This window comes from Chenopodium album, chromosome 5 (assembly GCF_948465745.1).
Source record: "Chenopodium album chromosome 5, dcCheAlbu1.1, whole genome shotgun sequence".
Classification (NCBI taxonomy): Eukaryota; Viridiplantae; Streptophyta; class Magnoliopsida; order Caryophyllales; family Amaranthaceae; genus Chenopodium; species Chenopodium album.
In genome coordinates this window covers 45,469,146-45,478,368 of record NC_137838.1, presented here as the reverse complement: position 1 = coordinate 45,478,368, position 9,223 = coordinate 45,469,146, and the positions used below count along the sequence as shown (strand labels likewise).

At 42.6% G+C, this 9,223-nt stretch overlaps 1 non-coding gene across 1 annotated transcript; it reads right to left on the bottom strand.

Moving 5' to 3' along the window:
• Positions 1 to 1,226: 1,226 nt before the first annotated feature.
• Positions 1,227 to 1,333, bottom strand: LOC145633273 (small nucleolar RNA R71). The gene has a single exon (XR_014112608.1). It is a non-coding gene; the product is annotated as a small nucleolar RNA R71 (small nucleolar RNA).
• Between the last annotated feature and the right edge of the window lie 7,890 nt (positions 1,334 to 9,223).

The window sequence follows — 9,223 nt, the reverse complement described above, 5'->3', positions numbered from 1 at the left end:
GAACTTGAGTTAGCTCCTTTATGCTTAATTGACTCGAAATGCCATGAGAATAGGAATTTCCAGTCAAGGGAATGTTTTTGTCATCGTGATTATGCTTTAATACTTGTTTTATGCTTTGTAACCACGAGAGTAGGTTGTATTCATAATTCGAGTAATCCCTCTAGCTTGAGAGAGTAGTTGGGTGCTTTAGATGACTTCCCCTATATTATCCCCTCAAATTACCATTGTTTGCTACTTGCTAATTGTGATTAGTGACGAAATTGAGTGGTATATCCCAAGCCCTAGAACTCTCTAAATATTGTTAATCTCCCCCTAGCTTTAGTTGACTTGAACTTGTACTTGTTACATAAAACCAAACCAATTTCGACTTCATTTAGCTTATTTATGCGGTAGTATTTCGGTGGTTGATTCAACGCCTCTCTTGGGTTCGACCCTTTCTTACCCTTGCTATTAGCTAGTGAGACCAAGATAGGACTTTATCTTTGGTAGGCTCGACGACGGCCTATCAAATTTTGGCGCCGTTGCCGGGGAGGCAAAGTCACATTGAATGTATTATTGTTGAATGAGTCTAAGTGTGTATATTTGTATCATAATTTTTCTTATTTATTTTTGTATATTTGTGTTTTCAACTTGTGATAGTCATTGCTAACGTTTTTCTTAGCTTTGTTTGACCTTGCATGACACGGAAGAGTGAGCAATCACCGCTTATTCCCGTTGATCCAGAGTTAAATAGGACTTTGAGAAACGTGAGGAGGCTTTTGCAAGGCACACCCGAGTTCTCTATTGTATATTCGGATTCCGATCGGGAGGAAGTCTTTGCAACGAACGAAGAAGATAACATGGGTGATAACAATCCTCCTCCACCATTGTTACGAGATTATGACCACCCCAATGCCTTCACACTTCGGAGTAGCATACGTCTCCCTACTACGAATGCAAATAATTTTGAGCTTTCACCTCAACTCATCCGTATGATACAAAGTGATCAATTTGGTGGGAGTTCTCATGAGTGTCCTTTTGCTCATTTGGACAACTTTCTCGAATTGTGCACAACCATCAAGCAAAACACCATTACGGAAGAGTTCATCCGTATGCATATGTTTCAATTCTCCCTCCGTGACAAAGCAAAGCATTGGCTGAGAACGGTAGAAGAGGGATCATTGACCACATGGGATGAAGTCACTAGAGCTTTCCTTGGAAAGTATTGTCCACCCGAAAAGACCGCCGAACTAAGAAGGAAAATCACCAATTTCAACCAAGAGATTGATGAAACCTTAAGTGAAGCTTGGGAGCGTTTCAAGGACTACACTAGAAAATGCCCACACCATGGTTTCACATCATGGATCATTGTTCAAAGCTTTTATGATGGTCTTATTCCTACTTCAAGGGCCAACCTTGATAACGGGGCCGGTGGTAGCCTTAAAAAGCTATCGGTGGATGATGCATACAAGATGATCAAAGAAGTGGCAAAGCACTATGCATACGGAGGTGATAGGCGGCAACCTTACGCAAAGAAGGGCGGAATCCACGACCTTAGTGCGATAGACCTTATTGCATCAAAGTTTGACATGCTAGCTCACAAGCTAGATCAAGCCACGCTTACATCTCCAAGCTCTTCTTCGCAACAAGTCATGTCTTGTGAAACTTGTGGAGGAAATGATCACTTGTCCTCCTATTGCAACTCAACTAACCAAGAACAAGCTGCGGCTATTGGGCAAAGAAACGATCAATACTCTCAACCCTACAATCAAGGTTGGAAACCCCAACAAAACACGGGTTGGAAACAACAAAATCAAGGCCCCCCCTCAAAACCAATACAACCAATCTCATCCACAAAACAAACAAGCTCCTTACCGTCACCCTAACCAAAGGGACCAAAACCAACAAAGGCAACAATATAACCAACCCGCTCCTCCACCTCCTCAAAAATATAGCCTTGAAGCCGCACTTGAGACCTTCATTACACAACAAGGAAGAAGCAATGAGGATATGCAAGCGAACATCCAACAACTTCAAGCACACAACAAGATAATTGAGAATCAATTGGCTCAAATTGCGCAACAAGTTGGAAGTTCATCCTCCAATCCTAGTGGTCACTTCCCAAGCTCAACGGTTGTGAACCCAAAGGAGCAAGCTAAGGCCATTACTTTGAGATCGGGGAGAGGTTATGAAGGGCCGGTTATGAGTGAAGAGGAGCCACAAAAGAGAGATGAGGGAGTTGTGGTGAGAAATGAGGGTGAGTTTGAAAATGAAATAGTTGATGTTGAGAGAAAGGAGCCACAAATTAAGAATGAGGGAGATGAGGAAAAGGTAGATAAGCCCCCCATGAAAATATACAAGCCTCCCATTCCATTCCCTCATAGGATTGTTGAAAAGAAATTGAATGAAAAGTTTTCAAACTTTCTTGAAGTCATGAGAGGACTTCAAGTGAATATCCCCTTTCTTCATGCTATGTCACAAATGCCTACATATGCAAAATTTTTGAAGGATATTTTATCCAACAAGAGTAGGCTTGAAGAGAGTGCAACCATCTCCCTTCCTAAGGAGGTGAGTGCAACCATCTCCCTTCCTAAGGAGGTGAGTGCAATCATTCAAAACAAGCTTCCTCAAAAGCTTGGTGAACCCGGTAGCTATGCAATACCGGTGAAGATTGGAGACTTGGAGGCTATGGATGCTTTATGTGATATTGGGGCAAGTGTGAGTTTGATGCCCTATTCTATTGCTAAGAGTTTGAAAGTGGGAGACTTGAAGCCAACAAGAATGTCCTTACAATTGGCCGACCGCACGGTTAGGCTACCTTTGGGAATTCTTGAAGATGTGCCGGTTCAAGTTGGAAGAGTATTTGTGCCATGTGATTTTGTTGTAATGGAAATGGAAGAAGATACTACGGTGCCCCTAATCCTGGGAAGACCGTTTTTGAACACCGCGGGTATTGTGATTGATATGAAGCAAGGAAGATTGACCTTGAATGTGGGAGATGAGAAAATATCATTTTCATTCCCACAAACATTGAAAAATCCATTGTATGATGAAGTTCATAGAGTTGATACGTTGGAAAGGGACTTAGAGAAGTTCCAAGAAAATTTGTTTGAAGGAGATCCTTTACAAGCTATCTTAATGGGAGGCTTAGTTGAGGAAGGTGAAGAAACGAGGGGGTATAATCTTTTGCTCAACCAACCTTTAGTCCACAATGAAAAGAAAGTGGAAGTGCTTAATGTGGAGGTAAAAGAGGAGAGGACTACGCCTCCTCACAAGGTTGAACTTAAACCCCTTCCTCCTTTACTTAAATATGCTTTTCTTGATGATAGTGAGAGTTATCCCGTTATTGTCAATGCTAAACTTGATGATACCTCTCTTGGGAAACTCCTAGTTGTTTTAAGGGAGTATAGAGGTGTCATTGGGTACAAAATTGATGACATTAAGGGGATAAGTCCTACTATATGCATGCATAAGATTTTACTTGATGATGATCATGCTTCCTCGATTGAGCACCAAAGAAGGCTCAATCCAAACATGAAGGAAGTTGTGAAAAAAGAAGTTTTAAAACTTCTTGAAGCGGGCATAATCTACCCTATCTCCGATAGTAAGTGGGTTTGCCCGGTTCAAGTTGTGCCTAAAAAAGGAGGCATGACCATCATCAAGAATGATAAGGGTGAGACCATTTCTACGAGGTCGGTCACCGGGTGGAGGATGTGTATTGATTATCGAAAATTGAATAAGTTCACCCGGAAAGACCACTTCCCACTCCCCTTCATCGATCAAATATTGGAAAGACTAGCATCACATAGTCACTATTGTTTCTTGGATGGATACTCGGGATTCTTCCAAATCCCAATCCAACCCGAGGATCAAGAGAAGACTACATTCACATGCCCTTTTGGCACCTTTGCTTATCGAAGGATGCCATTTGGACTTTGTAATGCACCTTCCACATTTCAAAGGTGTATGATGTCTATTTTTTCCGACATGCTTGAATCATCAATTGAAGTATTCATGGATGACTTTTCTGTTTTTGGTTCATCTTTTGACATTTGCCTTTCAAATTTGATTAAAGTATTGAAAAGATGTCAAGAGGTGAACTTGGTTTTGAATTGGGAAAAATGTCATTTCATGGTAGAAGAAGGAATTGTTCTTGGTCATGTAATTTCTAGTAGGGGCATTGAAGTAGATCGCGCCAAAATTGAGGTCATTGAGCGCCTCCCACCCCCTACAAATGTGAAGGGGATAAGGAGCTTTCTTGGACACGCGGGTTTTTACCGCCGGTTCATATAGGATTTTTAAAAAATCGCAAAGCTGCTCACTCAATTGTTGGTAAAGGATGCCCCTTTTGTGTTTACTAATGATTGTTTGCTAGCATTTGATAGGTTGAAGGAGGCATTGATTTCGGCTCCTATCATTCAACCCCCTAATTGGGAGCTTCCTTTTGAGCTTATGTGTGATGCTTCGGATTTTGCCATTGGGTCCGTTCTTGGACAAAGGAAGGATAAGAAGCTCCATGCTATCTACTACACTAGCAAAACTTTGGATGATGCACAAAGGAATTACACAACCACGGAAAAGGAGTTTCTAGCCATTGTTCATGCAATTGAGAAGTTTAGGTCATACTTGTTGGGATCTAAAGTCATAGTCTTCACCGACCATGCGGCCTTGAAGTACCTCTTGTCCAAGAAGGAACCAAAGCCAAGATTGATACGGTGGGTCTTGCTCTTACAAGACTATGACATTGAGATTAGGGACAAGAAGGGTGCCGAAAATGTGGTGGCCGATCATCTTTCACGGTTGCCTATCCTTGTAGGTGATCTTGATAACTTGCCAATCGACGATTCATTCCCGGATGATCAACTATTTGCTATTCTCCAAGCACCAGCACCATGGTTTGCGGACATTGCAAACTACTTGTCTTGCTCTATTCTTCCTCCCGACCTCTCCCATCAACAAAAAAGGAAGTTTCTTCATGATATTCGCCAATACTTTTGGGACGACCCCTTGCTCTTCAAACAAGGTGTTGATGGCCTTTTTAGAAGGTGTGTCCCTGATAATTAAATTGAAGATGTTATCACAATGTGTCACTCCTCACCTTGTGGAGGACATATGAGTGCCAACAAGACCTTGGCGAAAATATTGCAATGCGGTTTCTTTTGGCCAACAATGTTCAAGGATGTGTGGGGTGTGGTGAAAGCTTGTGACCGGTGTCAAAGAACCGGTAATATTTCAAAAAGAAATGAAATGCCTTTGAACAACATCCTTGAACTTGAAATTTTTGATGTATGGGGCATCGATTTTATGGGGCCTTTCCCGAGCTCTTTTGGGAACAAGTTCATTCTAGTGGCCGTCGATTAAGTATCAAAGTGGGTGGAAGCGGCGGTTGCATCTCCTACTAATGATGCTAAGGTTGTGGTCAAGCTCTTCAAAAGAGTAATTTTCCCAAGGTTTGGAGTGCCCCGGGCTGTGATTAGTGATGGAGGTTTACACTTTGCAAAGCGATCATTTCAAGCTCTCCTTGAGAAATATGGTGTGAGCCACAAGGTGTCATTAGCTTACCACCCCCAAACAAGTGGTCAAGCTGAAATTTCAAACCGGGAGGTAAAAATGATCCTTGAGAAAACGGTGGATAGGTTTAGAAAAGATTGCTCTACAAAGCTTGATGATGCTCTATGGGCCTATCGCACCGCGTTCAAAACTCCTATTGGCACCACACCATACAAGCTTGTTTATGGGAAGTCATGCCACTTGCCGGTAGAAATTGAGCATCGGGCTCATTGGGCTATCAAAACATTGAATTTTCGACCTTCAAAGCGCCGGTGAGAAGAGGTTGCTTGACCTCCACGCCTTGGAAGAATTAAGAACGGATGCATATTAGAGTGCAAGGATTTACAAAGAAAAGACCAAGGCTTGGCATGACAAGCATATTAGCAAAAGGGAGTTTAAGGAAGGTGATAAGGTCCTACTTTTCAATTCCCGGTTGAAGTTGTTTCTGGGTAAGCTTAAGTCAAGATGGAGTGGACCTTTCACCGTTAAGAAGGTGTTTCCATATGGAGCGATAGAAATCTCAAATGACAATGGTGAACCGTTCAAAGTGAATGGCCAAAGGCTTAAGGCATACTTTGACGGTTTTGCGCATGAGGAAGCCAAGGTTGTTCACCTTGATGAGTTTGATGTTCCCTACTCTCATTGATCTCGCAATGTCGTCAAGCTAGTGACGTTAAAAGAGCGCTTCCGGGAGGCAACCCGAGTTTCTCAACTCTCTCTCTCTCGCAAACTATTATTTAATTTCCATCACTCTTACTATTACTAACTTTTCTCTCAATGTCTTTTGTAGGTGTTGATGAAAAGAAAAGTAAGGAAAGGCTTTTGTGGAAGTGAAGTAGTAGATAATAATAATAATAATGGTAATGATAATAATTTTATTATTATTATGCCTTACTATTACTATTATTCTCAAAAAAAAAAGGGGAAAGGATCGTGCAACAGCAGGTCAGCACAGACGTGCAGAGTCCAGCATGTCCGTGCAGAGGCAGTCAGAAGCAATCAGGAATTTTGAAATAAATTTCTCCAGATTGGCACGGACGTGCCAAATTAAGCACGTCTGTGCAAGGTGGCTAAGCACGTCCGTGCTAAGTCCTGCACGTCCGTGCTAAACAAGTCAGTGGGTTATTTAAGTTTCTATCTGAGGCTGCACGTCCATGCTAAATTACGCACGTCCGTGCAACTTAGCACGTCTGTGCCGCATATTGCACGTTTGTGCCAAATAAGTCAGTACCCTACCCACATTTCTGTCTGAGGCTGCACGTCCGTGCCAAATGTTGCACGTCCGTGCCGCCCCGAAAATGGCTGGCAGCAGCACGGTTATAACGTAAAAAAAAAAAAAAATTCACTCCTTCACACTCTCTATCTCACGATTCTCACTCCTCCTCTCTCTAAAACTCTTACTTCCTCCTTCAAAACCCACTCAATTCTCCATTCTCACCCAAATCCTCACCCAAATTCAAAAATTTTATTTTCTCCAAAATCTTCACTCCATTTCAACATTTTCACAATCTACTACTCCCTTTCTCACATTCAAACCCAAAAATCACCCAAAATACTCAAACCCTAACCTTGAAAAATCAATTTGGGGGTTTTCTTTGGAGTTAAAGTTCAAGATAATTGGTTGAAGGAGTAAGTTCAAGTAAGCAAAAGGAAGGTTAGAAAGGTTCATTTGCGGGTTTTACACCCACGATAAGCTCGGTATAATCGTTCCTCCCTTTCACTAATTTCATGTTTAATTTCTTGAATTTTTGCATGAAATTGCTTGAGAAAGTTTGTTTGAATTGGTTGTGAGTGATTGATAGTTGATAATTGAAAAGCATTATTGAGTTTGAATGAATTTTGGTGTGTTTTGAGAATTGGATTTTTTGTAAGTGAGGTTGAAAAATTGATTTTCATGAAGGAAGAACATGCTTGTTTAGGTGGATTGTTGTGTTGGTTTGTTTAATAATATTGCATGAAATCGATGTAGAATTGTTGTAGATGCATTATTGAAGTGGTCTTTGTTGCTTAGTGATTTGCTTGTTTTAGGTGGGAGACTTAGAACTTGACTTGATTGTGTTGTGTTCATTGGCCTTGTTTGAGCTTTGGTTGGTTGACTTGCGGACTTAGTCTCTTTGTGTGGTTGCGAGGTGATTATTTTGTCTTGGTTTGTTTGATTACATTGCATTAAGACCGACCATGTCTAGAAGAAATCGACCTAGAAACACGGATGCTAGGTACCGCAACCCCTCTCCTCCTCCTCCCGTTGATCCACCACAAGTGGACACTATGGGAATCGTGTTTAATGACCCAACATTTTTGAATAACTATATAAGAATAAGTAGGAGGAGAGTTTGACCTACAAATTTCTATGACGAGAGTGTTGCCGAGGCTTTAGGGGTAGGGGACGATGTTAGGATGCTTTTCGAGGGTTGTGGCTTAGGAAATTGGCTAGATTTAAGCGCTCCGACCTACAAAAGGTTGACACTTGAATTCCTCTCCACCCTTCAAGTGCAACGAGACAACAATAGATCCCCCTGCCGCCTTACCTTCCAACTCATGAACACCCAACACAACTTGAACATAAAGAGGGTTAACCAAGCTTTTGGGTGGCCAATTAACGGCACCATAGGACCAAAGGATAGGCTCCCCCGTAACTATTGTGCGGGTGAGTTTTGGAGGAAGATCACCGGCCTTTTCGACTATAACCCTAGGACTGATAAAGCTACGACCATAATCCACCCCGCCTTTAGGATGTCACAGCGCACCATAGCGAACACGATGTTCGCTAGAGGTGATAGTTCGGGTGTAGTGTCCACTACGGAGCTTCATTTCCTATGGCACTTGAGCGAGGGCAGTACGACCCTAGATGTAGGGGCATGGTTTGTCGATCACCTAGAGGATATTGCCACTGGGACCGACAACATCACCATAGGTGGCATGATCACTATTATTGCTTCTGCTCTTAACCTTGATTTTGCAGATGAGCAGGTTTGCCCAGGGCCGACGCAGCTAAACATGCAATCGCTTAGGACCATGAGATGGGTTGCGGACGTGGAAGGGCCGCATCCTTACTTGTGGCACGTGAGTGGCCACCCCTATGCCTACCTCCCCGATCCGGAGCGGACCTTCATCTACGACGAGAGCAACTGGGTCTTCGAGAGGGACCACCCTTGGATTCCCGGTGATGATGAAGAAGAGCAAGAGCAAGAACAACCACAACAACAACAACCGCAACAACAACATTTCCAACAACAATAACAATATGAGTACCAACAAGGGTACCAAGAAGGGTACCAAGGTCAAGGCATGGGTGAGGGCAACCCACCCCTTTCCTTTCAGCAAATAATGCAGATGATGAATGCCGGGTTCAACCGCATGTCCACCGAGTTTGAGACTATGAGAAAGTCTCACGAAGACATGAGGTCCTCCTACGATAATATGAGGACAAGCTTTGAGGATCTTCGATCGGAATTGGGTGAATTCCGGAACGTCTACCGACATTGGTACCCCGGGGGCTCAAGCTCCCAAGGAGGCCTGAGCCAATGAGTTAGTTCTCTTTCTTCCCCTTCTTGTGCTTTAATTGTTTTAACATTGGGGACAATGTTTATGATAGCTTGGGGGGAGTCTTTCTCTTTGGTTTATATGTTGGTTCTTGTATGTCCTTGTTGGTATAAACTTTGCATGTTGTTTGTTCCTTCCCCTAGCATCCAAA